This window comes from Bos indicus x Bos taurus, chromosome 14 (genome assembly GCF_003369695.1).
Source record: "Bos indicus x Bos taurus breed Angus x Brahman F1 hybrid chromosome 14, Bos_hybrid_MaternalHap_v2.0, whole genome shotgun sequence".
Taxonomy (NCBI): domain Eukaryota; kingdom Metazoa; phylum Chordata; class Mammalia; order Artiodactyla; family Bovidae; genus Bos; species Bos indicus x Bos taurus.
The window spans coordinates 20,987,660-21,007,258 of record NC_040089.1 but is presented as its reverse complement, the minus strand read 5'-3'; the positions used below and the strand labels follow the sequence as shown (position 1 = coordinate 21,007,258).

At 39.0% G+C, this 19,599-nt stretch overlaps 1 protein-coding gene across 1 annotated transcript in view; it reads right to left on the bottom strand.

Moving 5' to 3' along the window:
- Window positions 1-19,599, bottom strand: part of SNTG1 (syntrophin gamma 1) — a 422,503-nt gene that overhangs the window by 4,890 nt on the left and 398,014 nt on the right. The gene's annotated exons all lie outside the window — the stretch shown is intronic.

Sequence of the window (19,599 nt, the reverse complement as noted above, 5' to 3'; positions counted from 1 at the left end):
AAGTTCTTAGTATCTGATGCTAAGTATTAAAACACCAGAGCTCTGGTTTAAGTATTTTAAGTTCCTAAAATGACTCCACCTAAAAGTGATCTTAGTTTTTCGGCCATTATGATTTCAGGAGCCTTATTTTTAGTAACCTGCCTCATGTCACTGTGAGGTGTTACTGGTCATACAGCAGGTTTCCTCTGGTCACAATTCAGTCCACAAAAGAGCCCCTTCATTCTCTGTGCAGCCAGCTCATTTTACACACAGGTTTTGAATACGTTCAGTGTCAACTTGTATAAATCCACTAGGTATAAAAAGGTGGGAAGGCTTTGGAAAACATGAGGTGTGCTTTCTGTACTCTTGGTAAAAGGGAGAATACTGTTGAATGTTGCAACTGGGCAACAATACAAGTAACTTTTTCTCAAAAATATATGTGCCGCATCTCTGTTAAACTGGAGATTATAGCTTGGTTGTCAGAAAAATAAATAGTCTAAATATGAAGACATTTCGGAATGATTAATATTTTCATACCTTGTCAAGAATATGTCAAGGATTTGATGTAGTTGGCACTTTAAAATTTTTACACCTATTTTCAGCTGTTGGGTGGGCAAGAAATTAACGGCAATCAGAAGAAAAAGCAGGAGGCAGAGATGTGCTTAAGTTTAGCCTTTGATTCCAACATCAACTCATCTTTCCTCAGCTCAGTGGTCATCTTTCACCATCACATCTACTCCTAAGGCTTTGATTTGCATTGCTATATACACAAGTAACACTCTTTTCCTCATTTCCAATGTAAATTCTAGACTTTCAGGTCCACCTATCTACTGAGCATCCACAGATGATGCAGATGATGTTCATTGAGCCATTTACCATCTCCTTGGAACAGAGCTCTTCTGGAGCCCATGAATCTCCCTAAGCATAACTCTCCTCAAAATGTAATCATTCACTCAATGAATATTTATTGAGAGTTTACTATGCATCAGGTCTTTTCCTTGTTGAAAAGACAGAGTCATAAGCAATGCAGACAGAAAAATGTCCTCCTAGGAGTTACAGTCTCGAGCAGGATACAACACGGAAGAGCATAAACAAATTAATATTTCTGGATGTAGTGATAAGTACAGTCAAGAAAATAAAGCATGGACAAGAGCAGAGTGTAGGAGGGGCTGTGGGATGGGAAGTCCATGTCGTCATGAAGGCAAAACCTCAAGAGATAAAGAAGTAAACCATCTGGATGTTTGTGAGAGAAACACTTGAGGCAGAAGTCAATTTCAGAGGCCCTGAGATGGAGATAGTCTAGGAGAGCTTGAGGAAAAGCCAGGGGCTGTTGGCACAGGGATGGAATGAAATGAGTGAATAATGGGGGCATCCCAGGCAGCTCAGTGGTAAAGAATCCACCTGCCAATGCAGGAGACACAGGAGATGTGGGTTCGATCCCTGGGTGGGGAAGATCCTGGGGAGAAGGGAATGGCAACTCACTCCAGTATTCTTCTTGCCTGGGAAATCCCATGGACTTAGGAGCCTGGAGGGCTACAGCCCATGGGGTCACGAAAGAGTCAGATACAACTTAGTAACTAACAAAACAACAACAGGTCAAGAAATGAGGTCGAGGAATAATGCAGGGCATTCCAGCCCCTTATGAGCTTTACTCCAAGCGACACAGAAAGCCACTGGAGATTTCTGGGCATAGAGTGACAAGAATTAGTATTAAGTCTTAAAATGATAATTTGGGTACACTGTTGATAAACTCTGTGGGAATATGATTTAAAGATAAAAAGGAAGTTGTAAAGTTTTTCAACTAAAAAATGTGGGGGATTGAAAGTAAACTCGAGTCAAGGAAGATTTCAAGATATTTGATGAATAACTGAGGAAGGATTTGCAGATTATCTGGTGAGGGCATAATATCCAAAAATATAAAGAATTCATGTAACTCAACAGCAAAAAACACAACACACTCTGATTAAAAACTGGGCAGACGATATGAATAGACATTTCTCTCAGATAAGATGTGTAGATGGCCAGCAGGTACACGAAAGGATGATCAGCATCGTCAGAAATGATCAGCATCAGTGACATCAGAGACATGCAAACCAAGCCCACATGAGACACCACTGCACAGCTGTTGCAGCTGGTTTCACCAGCTCAGGCAGCTGCAGTCTTACAAAAATTGCTGCCAACTGTTTTCAGCACATACCTCACTGAACAAGGTTTGTGTTACATCGAGTACTGATAAGCACTGCAAATGGGCTTTACCAGGGTAATTACCATTTTCATAAGCAAATTGTTCCAGGGGGGTCAAAATTCACTTTATTTTTTTTTCCATTTTCAAATGCTTTCATGATTTTTGCAATTTTGATTTTTTTTATAATGAGAAGATAACACCATACCTGATTATTTTGAGTTACTTTGCCTCCTTAGAAAAACTTTCAAGTATATCTTTATTCTTAAAATTTTGATTTTCAAATGTTTTTACTTATATTAAATCAAAATGCAATTCCATTTCTTCTATAGGTGACTGGTGACTTTGGGGAAAAAGGAAAAAAAAAATCACACCCTCGACCTGTTCCCTCTGACAGTTGCTTACTTTGGAGGCAGTTAATATATGTTTTACCTAAAAAATACCAGGTTAAGTTTTCTAGTTTACTAGATTAAAAGAAGTTGGGATTCTTAACATATGTGGGTAAACAAAATTCAATATCCCTATGAAGAATATAAGAGGCTTGAAAATAAATTATGCACAAGGAGGAAACATTCTCAGTGAGAAATAAACATGACTCAGAACCCTTGGGGATTCCCAGGAGCTTAAGAGCTCTTTTCAAGGAAGACAAGTATCCAATGCAGAGTTCTCCTTCATGTATTCATTTACCTGCTCCAATCAAGCGTTTGAAATAAAGTTTTAGGTAAGATCAGAGGTATGTAAATCTCACACACACACACTTGACTCATTCTCCACATTTACTTCCAGCCACTCCAGTTTCTTCTACACTATGATTTTGGATAAAGTCAGTTGTATGGAAATCACACACATGCATGCATGTTCACACACACACACAAACACACATACCTCATCCCCACCTCCATCCCCATTCACTCCCAGCTGCTCTAGTGTCTACTGCTGTATGAGGCACCAAACTGCTTTGATAAAGGACCTCATTACAAGCAGGAGCCGCCCCATCCTCACTTTTCTTCTCCAGAATCTAAACAGCTGGGGCTCTGGGAGTCCACAATCAGAGGAGAGTTCTAGAAAACCTCTGGTTCCGGATGCCAGAAAGAGTGAGAAACTGAGCAACAGGCTAGCTAGGAAGCTGATCTTTCACTTTCTACACAGAGGAAGGTTGTCGGCCCCAGTCCCTCCTGGGTTTGGCTTTGTGAATATTAAACTTCCTAGTTCATGAGCCCTCCAAATGCCAAATAGGAATCTGCTTAGATGATGAGTCATTATCTTCTGAAAGACAGACTTCAGCACATCATGCATTCTTTAGTAGGGTCTCTGCTGAAAGAGAAACTCCCCAGGTCAGTAGGTGCCCAATATGCTACTGGAGATCAGTGGAGAAATAACTCCAGAAAGAATGAAGGGATGGAGCCAAAGCAAAAGCAATACCCAGCTGTGGATGTGACTGGTGATAGAAGCAAGTTCCAATGCTGTAAAGAGCAATATTGCATAGGAACCTGGAATGTCAGGTCCATGAATCAAGGCAAGTTGGAAGTGGTCAAACAGGAGATGGCAAGAGGCAATGTCGACATTCTAGGAATCAGCGAACTGAAATGGACAGGAATGGGTGAATTTAACTCAGATGACCATTATATCTACTACTGCGGGCAGGAATCCCTCAGAAGAAACGGAGTGGTCATCATGGTCAACAAAAGAGTCCAAAATGCAATACTTGGATACAATCTCACAAATGACAGAATGATCTCTGTTCGTTTCCAAGGCAAGCCATTCAATATCACAGTAATCCAAGTCTATGCCCCAACCAGTAATGCTGAAGAAGCTGAAGTTGAACGGTTCTATGAAGACCTACAAGACCTTTTAGAACTAACACCCAAAAAAGATGTCCTTTTCATTATAGGGAACTGGAATGCAAAAGTAGGAAGTGAAGAAACACCTGGAGTAACAGGTAAATTTGGCCTTGGAATATGGAATGAAGCAGGGCAAAGACTAATAGAGTTTTGCCAAGAAAATTCACTGGTCATAACAAACACCCTCTTCCAACAACACAAGAGAAGACTCTACACATGGACATCACCAGATGGTCAACACTGAAATCAGATTGATTTTATTCTTTGCAGCCACAGATGGAGAAGCTCTATACAGTCAGCAAAAACAAGACCAGAAGCTGAGCTGTGGCTCAGACCATGAACTACTTATTGCCAAATTCAGACTTAAATTGAAGAAAGTAGGGAAAACCACTAGACCATTCAGGTATGCCCTAAATCAAATCCCTTATGATTATATAGTGGAAGTGAGAAATAGATTTAAGGGCCTAGATGTGATAGATAGAGTGCCTGATGAACTATGGAATGAGGTTTGTAACATTGTACAGGAGACAGGGATCAAGACCATCCCCATGGAAAAGAAATGCAAAAAAGCAAAATGGCTGTCTGGGGAGGCCTTACAAATAGCTATGAAAAGAAGAGAAGCGAAAAGCAAAGGAGAAAAGGAAAGATATAAACATCTGAATGCAGAGTTCCAAAGAATAGCAAGAAGAGATAAGAAAGCCTTCTTCAGCGATCAATGCAAAGAAATAGAGGAAAACAATAGAATGGGAAAGACTAGGGATCTCTTCAAGAAAATCAGAGATACCAAAGGAACATTTCATGCAAAGATGGGCTCGATAAAGGACAGAAATGGTATGGACCTAACAGAAGCAGAAGATATTAAGAAGAGATGGCAAGGATACACAGAAGAACTGTACAAAAAAGATCTTCATGACCCAGATAATCACGATGGTGTGACCACTGACCTAGAGCCAGACATCCTGGAATGTGAAGTCAAGTAGGCCTTAGAAAGCATCACTACGAACAAAGCTAGTGAAGGTGACGGAATTCCAGTTGAGTTATTTCAAATCCTGAAAGATGATGCTGTGAAAGTGCTGCACTCAATATGCCAGCGAATTTGGAAAACTCAGCAGTGGCCACAGGACTGGAAAAGGTCAGTTTTCATTCCAATCTCAAAGAAAGGCAATGCCAAAGAATGCTCAAACTACTGCACAATTGCACTCATCTCACATGCTAGTAAAGTAATGCTCAAAATTCTCCAAGCCAGGCTTCAACAATATGTGAACCGTGAACTTCCTGATGTTCAAGCTGGTTTTAGAAAAGGCAGAGGAACCAGAGATCAAATTGCCAACATCTGCTGGATCATGGAAAAAGCAAGTGAGTTCCAGAAAAGCATCTATTTCTGCTTTATTGACTATGCCAAAGCCTTTGACTGTGTGGATCACAACAAACTGTGGAAAATTTTGAAAGAGATGGGAATACCAGACCACCTGATCTGCCTCTTGAGAAATTTGTATGCAGGTCAGGAAGCAACAGTTAGAACTGGACATGGAACAACAGACTGGTTCCAAATAGGAAAAGGAGTTCATCAAGGCTGTATATTGTCACCCTGTTTATTTAACTTCTATGCAGAGTACATCATGAGAAACGCTGGACTGGAAGAAACACAAGCTGGAATCAAGATTGCTGTGAGAAATATCAATAACCTCAGATATGCAGATGACACCACCCTTATGGCAGAAAGTGAAGAGGAACTAAAAAGCCTCTTGATGAAAGTGAAAGTAGAGACTGAAAAAGTTGGCTTAAAGCTCAACATTCAGAAAATGAAGATCGTGGCATCTGGTCTCATCACTTCATGGCAAATAGATGGGGAAAAAGTGGAAACAGTGTCAGACTTTATTTTTCTGGGCTCCAAAATCACTGCAGATGGTGACTGCAGCCATGAAATTAAAAGACGCTTACTCCTTGGAAGGAAAGTTATGACCAACCTAGATAGCATATTCAAAAGCAGAGATATTACTTTGCCAACAAAGGTTCGTCTAGTCAAGGTTATGGTTTTTCCTGTGATCACGTATGGATGTGAGAGTTGGACTGTGAAGAAGGCTGAGCGCCGAAGAATTGATGCTTTTGAACTGTGGTGTTTGAGAAGACTCTTGACAGTCCCTTGGACTGCAAAGAGATCCAACCAGTCCATTCTGAAGGAGATCAGCCCTGGGATTTCTTTGGAAGGATGCTAAAGCTGAAACTCCAGTACTTTGGCCACCTCGTGCGAAGAGTTGACTCATTGGAAAAGACTCTGATGCTGGGAGGGACTGGGGGCAAGAGGAGAAGGGGACGACAGAGGATGAGATGGCTGGATGGCATCACTGACTTGATGGACGTGAGTCTCAATGAACTCCAGGAGTTGGTGATGGTCAGGGAGGCCTGGCGTGCTGCGATTCATGGGGTCGCAAAGAGTTGGACACGACTGAGTGACTGATCTGATCTGATCTGATCTGGCAGGTGCTGACTCAGCATACAAAGTGTTCCCTTCACCGTGTTGTATACTCAATCCTTACCTGCAAAGCAGGGAACATTTCATCCTGAGAGGGAACATTTCATCCTGAGAGTAATCCTTTTGGGCAGACACTTTTATCCACAATTTATAATCAGAAAATGAAGATTTATAGGAATAGCTGGTAAGTAGCATTACTGGGATTCAATCCTCAATTTCTGATTTAAGCCTCACTAAACCTTATATTATGTGGGAAGTTCTCTTGGGGCCACTTGATGTCTCTGAGACCATGGAGATTGGGGGCAGGAAGGATTTTGGGGAAAATGTCTGTTTAGAGGTGTTTTCCAAATTCTGCTCTGTTCCACTAAATAAAAAAGCAATTTTCTTTTTCCTTCTCTTACTATACAAAAAGTACTACCTTGGCTGCCAGATGTTAAATCCAGTAATTTAGGATTAATATGCTGTATACACTAGTTTATGAAAGATTTTAACAGTGTTTCCCTACAGGGATGGTCATGAATTTCAATGAATAAAGCTACAGCAGTGCCTTTAGAAGGCAGACTATTTTGAAGTCTGGGGATTCCCTGACTTCTTGTGTTATATCAAATTATAACTTAAAAGTAGATACACATAAAAATAATAATGAAATGTTAAAAATAGTAAGCAAATATATATATATATATGTATTTTTTTTTAACCTAGGAAGTTTACTAATGGCCAACAATGAGAATATGTTGGTAACCCTTGATGAATTAGTATCTATACTAACATCATAAAAACAGCACTTTAAAAAAAGTACCCAGGAACAATAAAATGAGCTTTTAAATCAATTATCAAATTACTGCAATATTGCTCATGACTTCAACAGAACCCCTTTGTTCTACTAGGAAAGTTCTGGGAAGTTTAATGAGGCTTTGAAAAACCGATGGCAAATTTACTAAGCTTTCTGAGTAATGAAGTGAGAATTTATGAATTTCTACTTTCAGAGAAAAAAAATATAACCAGTTTTGGTATTATAACATTGTCTTTGTATAGCCATAAAACAACAAAAACAAAAAATAAAGTATATTTCCCCAACTCTTGTCCTTTTTAAGTATTTCTAAGACTTTTCACAATGAAAATTTAAATACTATTTAGAACTTTTAAACTTGTAATATGCACAGCAACTCAATCACATTCCCCGAACAAACAATATCTCTTGTGAAATAAGAAATAAGCTCTGGCTTTAATGTATTTGCCTTGTAACCTGGGATATATTATATACTATGAGAGTATGTCTTATTCAAGAACTGAGTCCCTTTACTAAACCATTTCATCAGTTTTTTTTAATACAGCTTTTTGATGATATCTTAGACATATAAACCTATGTGTTTAAGGTGCATGAGTTGATGTTCTGATAAATGTATGCACTGTAAAAAGCACACCACAGTCAAACTAATTCATATACCACAACCTCTGTAACTACTAGAGTGGATGCTAGGGGTGCTTTACTGACTACCTATCCTTGCCGCAAATGTCAAGTATTTCATACCATTACCTACCATCACCGCATTACTCATTAGGTCTCTATTAGATAGATAGATAGATATGTGCTTCAGTCGTGCCTGACTCTGTGCGACCCCATAGACGGCAGCCCATCAGGCTCCCCCGTCCCTGGGATTCTCCAGGCAAGAACACTGGAGTGGGTTGCCATTTCCTTCTCCAATGCGTGAAGGTGAAAAGTGAAAGTGAAGTCGCTCAGTTGTGTCTGACTCTTAGCGACCCCATGGACTGCAGCCTACCAGGCCCCTCCATCCGTGGGATTTTCCAGGCAAGAGTACTGGAGTGGGGTGTCATTGCCTTCTCCAAGGTCTCTATTAATCTTGTATAACTTGAGCAAACTCTGAGAGGTAGTGGAGGACAGGGAAGCCTGGAGTCCTGCAGTCCATGGGGTTGCAAAGAGTCGGACACGACTTAGCAACTGAACAATCACCACAAATCTTGCATAAGGGAAACCGATATATTTTCAAGATATAAATTTCAATTAATTTGGAAAAATATCCAGAAGTGGGATTGCTGGATAATTGCTGGCACCCCCTATTTACCTCTTTAGAGGAATCCTCATACTGATTTCTATAAGAGTGGTACCAATTTACATTCCCACCAGAGATTCACAAGGGTTTCCTTTCTTCTTATCTTTGCCTAAATTATTATCTTCCGTCCTTTTGTTGATAGTTGCCCAAGTTGGTGTAAGGTGATATCTGACTGTGTTTTTGAATTGTGTTACCCTGAGATTTAGAAATATTGAGCAAATTTTTATGTATTTGATAGCTATTTACATTTCTTTTTTAGAGAAGTGTCTATTAGACCCTTGCTCATTTTAACTGTAATATTTGTATTTTGGTATTGAGTAGTATGAGTTCCTTATATATTTTGGAAATTAACTTATTATTGGATGCATGGTTTGCAAAAATTTTTTTCACATTACTTAAAATGCTTAAAAAATATTTTTTTGCTATGCAAATCATTTTAATTTAATGTACTACCACTCGTCTGTTTTGATTTTTGCCTATGCTTTCATAACATATATCATATTTTGAATTATATCCAAAATATTATTGTCAAGACCAGTGTCAAGAAGTTTTTTCCCTATGTTTTCTCCCAAGAGTTTTATAGTATCAGGTATTATGGTGAAGTCTTTAGTTTATTCTTTTTTATTTCTGTATTATCGATTGTAATGTTTCCTTTTTCATTTCTAAATTTGTTTATATATCTTTTTTCTTTAACAGTTTTTGAGTTTGTTTTTCTTTTAAAAAATACAACTTTCAGATTTAATAGAAGAGGGGTATTGAAGCTTCCTTTTGCTGTTGTTCAGTTGGTAAGTGGTCATCAGCAGATGGTCAATACTGAAATCAGATTGATTATATTCTTTGCAGCCAAAGATGGAAATGCTCTATACAGTCAGCAAAAACAAGACCAGGAGCTGACTGTGGCTCTGATCATGAACTCCTTATTGCCAAATTCAGACTTAAACTGAAGAAAGTAGAGAAAACCACTAGCCATTCAGGTATGACCTAAATAAAATCCCTTACAGTCACACAGTAGAAGTGACAAGTAGATTCAAGGGACTAGATCTGACAGAGTGCCTGAAGAACTATGGACGGAGGTTTGTGACATTGTACAGGAGGCAGGGATCAAGACCATTCCCAAGAAAAAAGAAATGCAAAAAGGCAAAATGGTTGTCTGAGGAGGGCTTACAAATAGCTGAGAAAAGAAGAGAAGCTAAAGGCAAAGGAGAAAAGGAAAGATATACCCATCTGAATGCAGAGTTCCAAAGAACAGAAAGGAGAGATAAGAAAGCCTTCCTCAGTGATCAATGAAAAGAAACAGAGGAAAACAAAAGAATGGGAAAGACTAGAGATCTCTTTAAGGAATTAGAGATACCAAGGGAACATTTCATGCAAAGATGGGGACAATAAAGAACAGAAATGGTATGGACCTAACAGAAGCAGAAGATATTAAGAGGCAGCAAGAATACACAAAAGAACTATACAAAAAAGATATTCATAAGCCAGATAACCATGATGGTGTGACCATTCATCGAGAACCAGACATCCTGGAATAAGAAGTCAAGTGGGCCTTAGGAAGTATCACTACGAACAAAGATAGTGGAGGTGATGGAATTCCAGTTGAGCTATTTCAAATCCTAAAAGATGATGCTGTGAAAATGTTGCACTCAATATACCAGCAAATTTGGAAAACTCATTAGTGGCCACAGGAGTAGAAAAGGTCAGTTTTCATTCCAATCCCAAAGAAAGGCAATGCCAAAGAATGTTCCAATCACTGCACAATTGCACTCATCTCAGAAGCTAGCAAAGTAATGCTCAAAATTCTCCAAGTCAGGCTTCAACAGTATGTGAATCAAGAACTTCCAGATGTTCAAGCTGGATTTGGAAAAGGCAGAGGAACTAGAGATCAAATGGTTAGCACCTAATGGATCATAGAAAAAGCAAGAGAATTCCAGAAAAACTTCTACTTTGTTGATTATGCCAAAGCATTTGACTGTGTAGGTCACAACAAACTGTGGACAATTCTTAAAGAGATGGGAATACCAGACCACCTTACCTGCCTCCTGAGAAATCTGTATGCAGGTCAGGAAGCAACAGTTAGAACCCAGACATGGAACAATGGACTGGTTCCAAATTGGGAAAGGAGTACGTCAAGGCTGTATATTGTCACCCTGCTTATTTAACTTATATGCAGAGTACATCATGAGAAACACTGGGCTGGAAGAAGCACAAGCTGGAATCAAGATTGCTGGGAGAAATATCAATAACCTCAGATATGCAGATGACACCATCCTTATGGCAGAAAATGAAGAAGAACTAAAGAGCCTCTTGATGAAGGTGAAAAAGGAGAGTGAAAAAGCTGGCTTAAAATTCAGTATTCAAAAAACTAAGATCATGGCATCCATCCCCATTACTTCATGACAAATAGATGGGGAAACAATGGAACCAATGCGCAACTTAATTTTCTTGGACTCCAAAATCACTGCAGATGGTGACTGCAGCCATGAAATTAAAAGATGCTTGCTCTTGGAAGAAAACCTATGACCAACCTAGACAGCATATTAAAAAGCAAAGACATTACTTGGCAGACAAAGGTCCATCTAGTCAAAGTTATGGTTTTTCCAGTAGTCATGTATGGATGTGACAGTTGGACTATAAAGAAAGCTGAGTGCTGAAGAGCTGATGCTTTTTAACTGTGATGTTGGAGAAGACTCTGGAGGGTGCCTTGGACTGCAAGGAGATCCTACCAGTCAATCCTAAAGGAAATCAGTCCTGAACACTCACTGAAAGGACTGATGCTGAAGCTGAAACTCCAATACTTTGGCCACCTGATGCGAAGAACTGACTGATTGGAAAAGACCCTGATGCTAGGAAAGACTGAAAGCAGGAGGAAAAGGGGATGACAGAGGAGGGAATGGTTGGATGGCAACACCGACTCAATGGAAGTGAGTTTGAGCAAGCTCTGGGAGTTAGTGATGGACATGTAGGCCTGGCATGCTGCAGTCCATGGGGCCGCAGAGTCAGACATGACTGAGTGACTGAAGTGAACTGAGTTGGTAAGTTGTGCCCCAGTCTTTTTGATCTCATGGACTACATCGTGTTGGATTCCCTTCCTGCACTATCTCCCGAAGTTTGCTCAAATTTATGTCCATTGAGTCGGTGATGCCATTTAACCATCTCATCCTCTGATGGCCCTTCTTTTGTCCTCAGTCTTTCCCAGCATCAGTGTCTTTTCCAATGAGTCAGCTCTTTGTATCAGGTGGCCAAATATTGGAGCTTCAGCATCAGTCCTTCCAATGAATATTCAGGGTTGATTTCCTTTAGGATTGGCTGGTTTGATCTTCTTGCAGTCCAAGGGACTCTCAAGAATCTTCAGCACCATAACTGGAAAGTATCAATTCTTTGGGGCTCAGCCTTCTTTATGGTCCAACTCTCACATCCATACATGACTACTAGAAAAAAAACATAGCTTTAACTAGATGGACCTTTGTCGGCAAAGTGATGTCTTTGAAGTCTTTTACTATGGTTGCCTTTCTGTCAATTTTTATCTTCAGATATGTCAATATTTTTATATATTAGGTGCTCTGATGTTATGTACATATATAGTGATAATTGTTATAACTTTTTGTTGAATTGAACCTTTTTCATTATATAATTTTCTCTATATTTTGAACAGTATTTTAAAGTCTATTTTGTCTTATTCAAGTAGAGTATCTGACATAAGGTAAGAGAAAAATGAAGTAAAATCATACAGAATATATTCTCTGACTAACTGTATCATACTAGTTATCAATTCTAGAAATATAACAAAAAAAATCTCCAGATACATAGAACATAAACATCATACTTCTTAAAAGAAAATCCATTTGTTAAAGAGGAAGCCTTGAGGGAAATTAAAAACACACTGAGTTGAATAAAAATAGAAATACAATATATCAAAATTTGTGGAATACAGTCCTAAGAAGGAAATTCTGGAATTAAATTTTTATATTAGAAACAAAAAAGTTTTGAGTCAACAATTTTAAAATTCCACTTGTGAAATCAGAAAAAGAAAAGCAATATAAAACCAAAGCAACCAAAGAGAAGTAAATAATAAAGGTGAGAGCAGAATTCATCAAGTTTCACAGAGGAAACTTCAACTGAGGAAATAAAGGAGAACTATTAGTTCTTTGAATAGTCTCTAACAAGACTGACAGATAAATAGAAAGAAGGCACCAATTATTAACACAGGGAATGAATTAGGGATGCTATTACAGAATCTGCAGACTTCAAAGTGACAATAAGGAAATACTATGAAAAAGTCTATACACATAAATTTGACAGCTTAGATAAAATTAATGAAGACCTTGGAAAGTAAAAATTACCACAAATCATCTGATAGGAATAGATAATTTGAATAGTTATCTACTAAGTTAGTTGAACTTATAGTTTAAAAAAATCCTCAAAATGAAATCTCCTGACTGACGTGGTTCCACCAGAGAACTTTACTAAACTTTTAGGGAAGAATCAGCAACAATGGTATACAATATCTTCCAGAAAATAAAAAAAGAGGAGGAACATTTTCAACTCATTTTATTCCAGCTTGTTCCAATACCAAAAGTAAGCAAAGACAGTACCAAACCAACCAGCCAACCAAACAAAAAACATCAAAAAAACCCCAACAGACCAATAACTCTCATAGATGTAAAAGCAAAAATACTTAAAATTTTGACAAATAAAATTCAGCCACATATGTAAGAAATTCCACATCATTATTAACTAGGGTTTATTCCAGTTGTAAGACAGGGTCAGTATCTGAAAATCCATTAATATATTCTGTTGCATTAAGAAGCCAAATAAGAAAACTGATATTGTCATATTAATTGATATTCATTCATAATAAAACCTTTAGAAAAATATGGGACCTAGCTTAACCTGAGAAAATAATTCTATTAGACCACTGACTCAGCTGGTAAAGAATCCTCCTGTCATGCGGGAGACCTGGGTTCGATCTCTGGGTTGGGAAGATCCCCTAGAAAAGGGAAAGACTACTCACTCCAGTATTCTGGCCTGGAGAATTCCACGGACTGTACAGTCCATGGGGTCGCAAAGAGTCAGACACAACTGAGCAACTTTCACTCACTCACTTGGTGAAAAGCTAAATGATTTTCCCTAAAATTAGGAACAAATGAAGAATGTCCACACTCATTACTGGTATTCAATATAGTATTTAAATTTTTAGGCAAGAAAAAGATAGCAATGCTATATGAATCTGAAAAAAGAAACATCTTTCCTTATTTCCATATGTCTTAGTAATCTATGTAAATAAACTGGAAGAATTTTAAAAAGCATAAATAGAAACAAAAGACCTAGAACTAATAATACATATATATGTGTGTATATATATATATATACAGGTTTCAGGATGCAATGTAAATATATAAATGTTAATTATATTGCTGCATATTAGCATTAATATTGGAATATGAAAAATTTTAAGATGTTTATATTCTCTCAAAAAAAGAATAAATGGTTTATCTAAGTTTAACAAAATATACATAGGATCTATATAATGAAAACTACACAATACTGAAGAAATAAATCAAAAGTTCAAAAATATAGAAAGATAATCTGTTTTCATTGCTTTAAGAAATCAGCATAGTAAAGATGTCGGATCTCCTGAAATTGATATCATCATGCCCTCCCTCTCGAACGGCCTCTGAGATTATTCATGGATATACAGAGGGTAATTCTGAAATGTCCATGGAAACACAAAGAAACGAGAACAACTAAAGCAGTTTTGAAAGATAACCATAAAGTGGACATAACCATCCGTTTCAAGGATTGTCGTTTAGCTTCTGTGTCAAAGAATGAATGATATTAGCAAAGTGACAGATGCAAAAATGAACCAAGATGTAGTACCACAGAGGTAGGACCAGGTGATTTTCCAGTGAAGCTGCTAAAATAATTCAACAGAGGAAGAATGGTCTTTACAACAAATGGTGGTGTTGTAACCTGATAACCACAGGCAAAACAGAGAAGGTCAGTCAAACCCCACAACTTATAGGAAAAAAAATAGACTCAAATGTATCACATATTTAACTGTCGATGGCAAGCCTATAATACATTTTGAAAATGGCATAAGAGAAAACCTTTCGCCCTTGTGATGTGCTGAAGAATTTTTACATGACACTAAAATCATTATTTCTAAGAGAAAGAACTGATAATTTGGTTTCTAAAAATCTTTAAATTTGTCTGCAAGATACATGATACACTGTTAAGAAGATGAAACACAAATTACAAACTGGAAGAAAATATTTGCAAACATTACATCTAACAAATCCTCGTAGACAAAATATTGAATTGGCCAAGAAGTTTGCTTGGGTTTTTTCCAAACTTCTTGGCCAATCCAATATATAATAACTCATAAAACTCTTAAGTAAAACAAATCACAAAATACAATTTGAAAACAGGAAAAAGTAGGAAGAGATGTTTCACCCAAAGGGACATAAATATTTAGAAAATAGTCACAGAAGAAGTTGTTCAGTACTGCTAGTCATTCAGTTCAGTTCAGTTGCTCAGTCATGTCTGACTTTGCGACCTCATGGACTGCAGCACGCCAGGCCTCCCTATCCATCATCAACTCCCAGAGCTTGTTCAAATTCATGCCCATTGAGTCGGTGATGCCACCCAACCATCCCATCCCCTTCTCCTTTCCCATCTCAATCTTTCCCAGCATCAGGGTCTTTTCTCATGAGTCAGTTCTTTGTACCAGGTGGCCAAAGTATTAAAGTTCAACTTCAGCATCAGTCCTTCCAATGAATATTCAGGGTTGATTTCTTTTGCAATTGACTTATTTGATCTCCTTGAAGTCCAAGTGACTCTCAAGAGTCTTCTCCAACACCACAGTTCAAAAGCACCAATTATTCAATGCCCAGCTTTCTTTATAGGCCAACTCTCGCATCCATACATGACCACAGGAAAAACCATAGCTTTGACCAGATGGACCTTTGTCAGCAAAGTAATGCTCTGCTTTTTACTGTGCTGTCTAGGTTGGTTATAGCTTTTCTTCCAAGAAGCAAGTGTCTTTTAATTTCATGGCTGCAAGTCACCATGTGCAGTGATTTTGGAAACCTCCCTCCCCCCCCAAAAAAAATATCACTGCTAGTCATTAGGGAATGAAAATTAAAACTATGATGAGAACTCTTGGAAAGAAAAGTAGTGACGATTCCAAATGCTGGGGAGGATGTAAGGAGACTGAGTTTCTGGTACATTGTTGGAGGGAATGCAAAATGTCACAGCTACTCTGCACAGTGATTTGGCATTTTCTTTAAAACTAAATAAACGTTTTCCATATGACTGAGCAACTGCCCTCCTAGGCATTTATTCCACAGAAATAAACTCTCATGTCTACACAATGACTAAATAATGGACCAGGAAATATTAAATTAAATGAAATAGAGACAGTTATGACTCGCCTGTTTCCAGGCAAGCATCAGGTTAAGCCTTAGGAATGCTGGGTTGTAAGAAACATTCCTCACACTTACACATTCTTGATCTAGTGGAGAAGGCACAGTGGTGAATAACAACCACATGGGGTGGACGCCAGTGTTACAACAGACAGAAAGTAATAGCACATATATCATATAATATGCAGGAGAAGTTTCTGTCCCTGACTTGGGGTTCCTGTCTCTAACCCCATTACAATTTTAAAAATAATATAAATTAATTGTCCAATGAATTTGATAAGTGACACAAACTTGGATTATGGTTATACATTTGAATTTCTTAAATGTGGACAGGACAGTGTACATATATAAGTAATCACCTTTACTAACTAGTCTTCTAATTATAACAACTGCTATTTTTTAATACTTCCTCTATGTTTATGCTACAGTCTTTGAAGATGAAATCATGCCTGAGTGATTTATTGTCTTCCATATGCCAGGTACCATGGGTATTTATTCCTTATATTTTTCCTGCAAGGCAGCAGTCATAATTTGGTGAATTGCCCAGGTCATGTAGCTGGGAAATGGTAAAGAAGAGAGTTTACTCAAGTTATTGTTCAGTCACTAAGTCATGTCCAACTCTTTGTGACCCCATGGACTGTAGCACACCAGGCTTCCCTGCCCTTCACCATCTCCCACAGTTTGCTCAACCTCATGTCCATTGAGTCAGTGAATGCATCCAATCATCTCATCCTCTGTCGCCCCTTTCTTCTCCTGCCTTTAATCTTTCCCAGCATCAGAGTCTTTTCCAATGAGTCTATTCTTAGCATCAGGTACTTAAAGTTCAGTTCAGTTCAGTCGCTCAGTCGTGTCCGACTCTTTGCGACCTCATGAATTGCAGCACGCCAGGCCTCCCTGTCCATCACCAACTCCCGGAGTTCACTCAGATTCACGTCCATCAAGTCAGTGATGCCATCCAGCCATCTCATCCTCTGTCGTCCCCTTTTCCTTGATCCTAATTTTCTTTTCACTGTATTGTGCTGCCTATTCCCTCATTTAGAAAAAGTGAGGAAATGCTGAATTCTCAAGTGACATCAGTTTTTATAAGTTCTGTGATGTGATACGTGCTGGCATTCTTCCTGCTTTCTTCCTGTGCAGGAGCTTCTGATTACTGCTCACATGTTACCGTGATAAAGGTTACAAAATAGCGACTGTACTAGTTTTAATAGTATATGTACTCTGTGGTATTGGCAGCGGCAATGCACACAAGAATGGCTAAATGATTCTATAGAACTGGCCGCTGTTCTGATTGGCTGGTTTTAAAACAATGTCCATGATTAATTTGATATTTTCAGTATCACCCTCCTAAGTCTTTTTCTTCCTCATTTTATATAAGGTGGTGACTTTGAATAAGTCTGGCGATTCACCAATGGTCACACTGTCTCATTAGCCTTGAAACTTCTCTTTTCACTTACTCAAAAATTACTGCCTCTAAATTTAAGGAGGAGTACCAGTGGAGCTATTTCAAATCCTGAAAGATGATGCTGTGAAAGTGCTGCGCTCAATATGCCAGCAAATTTGGAAAACTCAGCAGTGGCCACGGGACTGGAAAAGGTCAGTTTTCATTCCAATCCCAAAGAAAGGCAATGCCAAAGAATGCTCAAACTACTGCACAATTGCACTCATCTCACACGCTAGTGAAGTAATGCTCAAAATTCTCCAAGCGAGGCTTCAGCAATATGTGAACCATGAACTTCCAGATAAAAAGCAACAGAGTTCCAGAAAAACATCTATTTCTGCTTTATTGACTATGCCAAAGCCTTTGACTGTGTGGATCACAATAAACTGTGGGAAATTCTGAAAGAGATAGGAATCCCAGACCACCTGACCTGCCTCTTGAGAAACCTATACGCAGGTCAGGAAGCAACAGTTAGAACTGGACATGGAACAACAGACTGGTTCCAAATAGGAAAAGGAGTACGTCAAGGCTGTATATTGTCACCCTGCTTATTTAACTTATATGCCGAGTACATCATGAGAAATGCTGGACTGGAAGAAGCACAAGCTGGAATCAAGATTGTCAGGAGAAATATCAATAACCTCAGATATGCAGATGACACCACCCTTATGGCAGAAAGTGAAGAGGAACTCAAAAGCCTCTTGATGAAAGTGAAAGTGGAGAGTGAAAAAGTTGGCTTAAAGCTCAACATTCAGAAAATGAAGATCATGGCATCTGGTCCCATCACTTCATGGCAAATAGATGGGGAAACAGTGGCTGACTTTCTTTTTTGGGGCTCCAAAATCACTGCAGGTGGTGACTGCAGCCATGAAGTTAAAAGACACTTACTCCTTGGAAGGAAAGTTATGACCAACCTAGATAGCATATTCAAAAGCAGAGACATTACTTTGCCAACAAAGATCCATCTATTCAAGGCTATGGTTTTTCCAGTAATCATGTATGGATGTGAGAGTTGGACTATGAAGAAAGCTGAGTGCTGGAAGAATTGATGCTTTTGAACTGTGGTGTTGGAAAAGACTCCTGAGAGTCCCTTGGACTGCAAGGAGATCCAACCAGTCCATTCTAAAGGAGATCAGTCCTGGGTGTTCTTTGGAAGGACTGATGCTAAAGCTGAAACTCCAGTACTGTGGCCACCTCCTGTGAAGAGTTGACTCATTGGAAAAGACCCTGATGCTGGGAGGGATTGAGGGCAGGAGGAAAAGGGGATGACAGAGGATGAGATGGCTGGATGGCATCACCGACTCAATGGATGTGAGTTTGGGTGAGCTCTGGGAGTTGGTGATGGACAGGGAGGCCTGGCGTGCTGCAGTTCATGGGGTCACAAAGAGTCGGACACAACTGAGACACAACTGAACTGAACTGTACTGCACCTGGTGGCTCAGTGGCAAAGAATCTGCCTGCAATGCAAGACACCTGGGTTTGATCCCTGTGTTGGGAAGAACCCCTGGAGGAGGGCATGGAAACCCACTCCAGTGTTCTTGCCTGGGGAATCCTATGGACAGAGGAGTCTGGCAGGTTATAGTCTATGGGGTCTCAAAGAGTCGGGCATGACTGAACCACTAACACTATTAAATTCAAGGAAAAACATTCAATAAATAGCTTCTGAAACTATTTCTTATTAAATGAATTTATGAAGTATTATGTAAAACATGCTAACCATAAAAAGTAGCATTTTGAAGCTGCTGCTGCTGCTGCTAAGTCGCTTCAGTTGTGTCTGACTCTGTGCAACCCCATATATGGCAGCCCATCAGGCTCCCCCATCCTTGGGATTCTCCAGGCAAGAACACTGGAGTGGGTTGCCCTTTCCTTCTTCAATGCATGAAAGTGAAAAGTGAAAGTGAAGTCGCTCAGTCGTGTCCTACTCTCAGTGACCCCATGGACTGCAGCCCACTAGGCTCCTCCGTCCATGGGATTCTCCAGGCAAGAGCATTGGAGTGGGGTGCCATCACCTTCTCCTTTTTGAAGCTGGCAGACAATTAATAAATAGAGTAGTTAAGGAAGCAGTAAGTATATGAGCTACATTAACGAAGTCTAAATACAGCAGTTAGTAGTCATTTCACTGCATTTATCTTTTTTGCTTCATGTTGTGGACTAAGGTTTTGTTAGCATGTTAGATATATCAGACGAGAA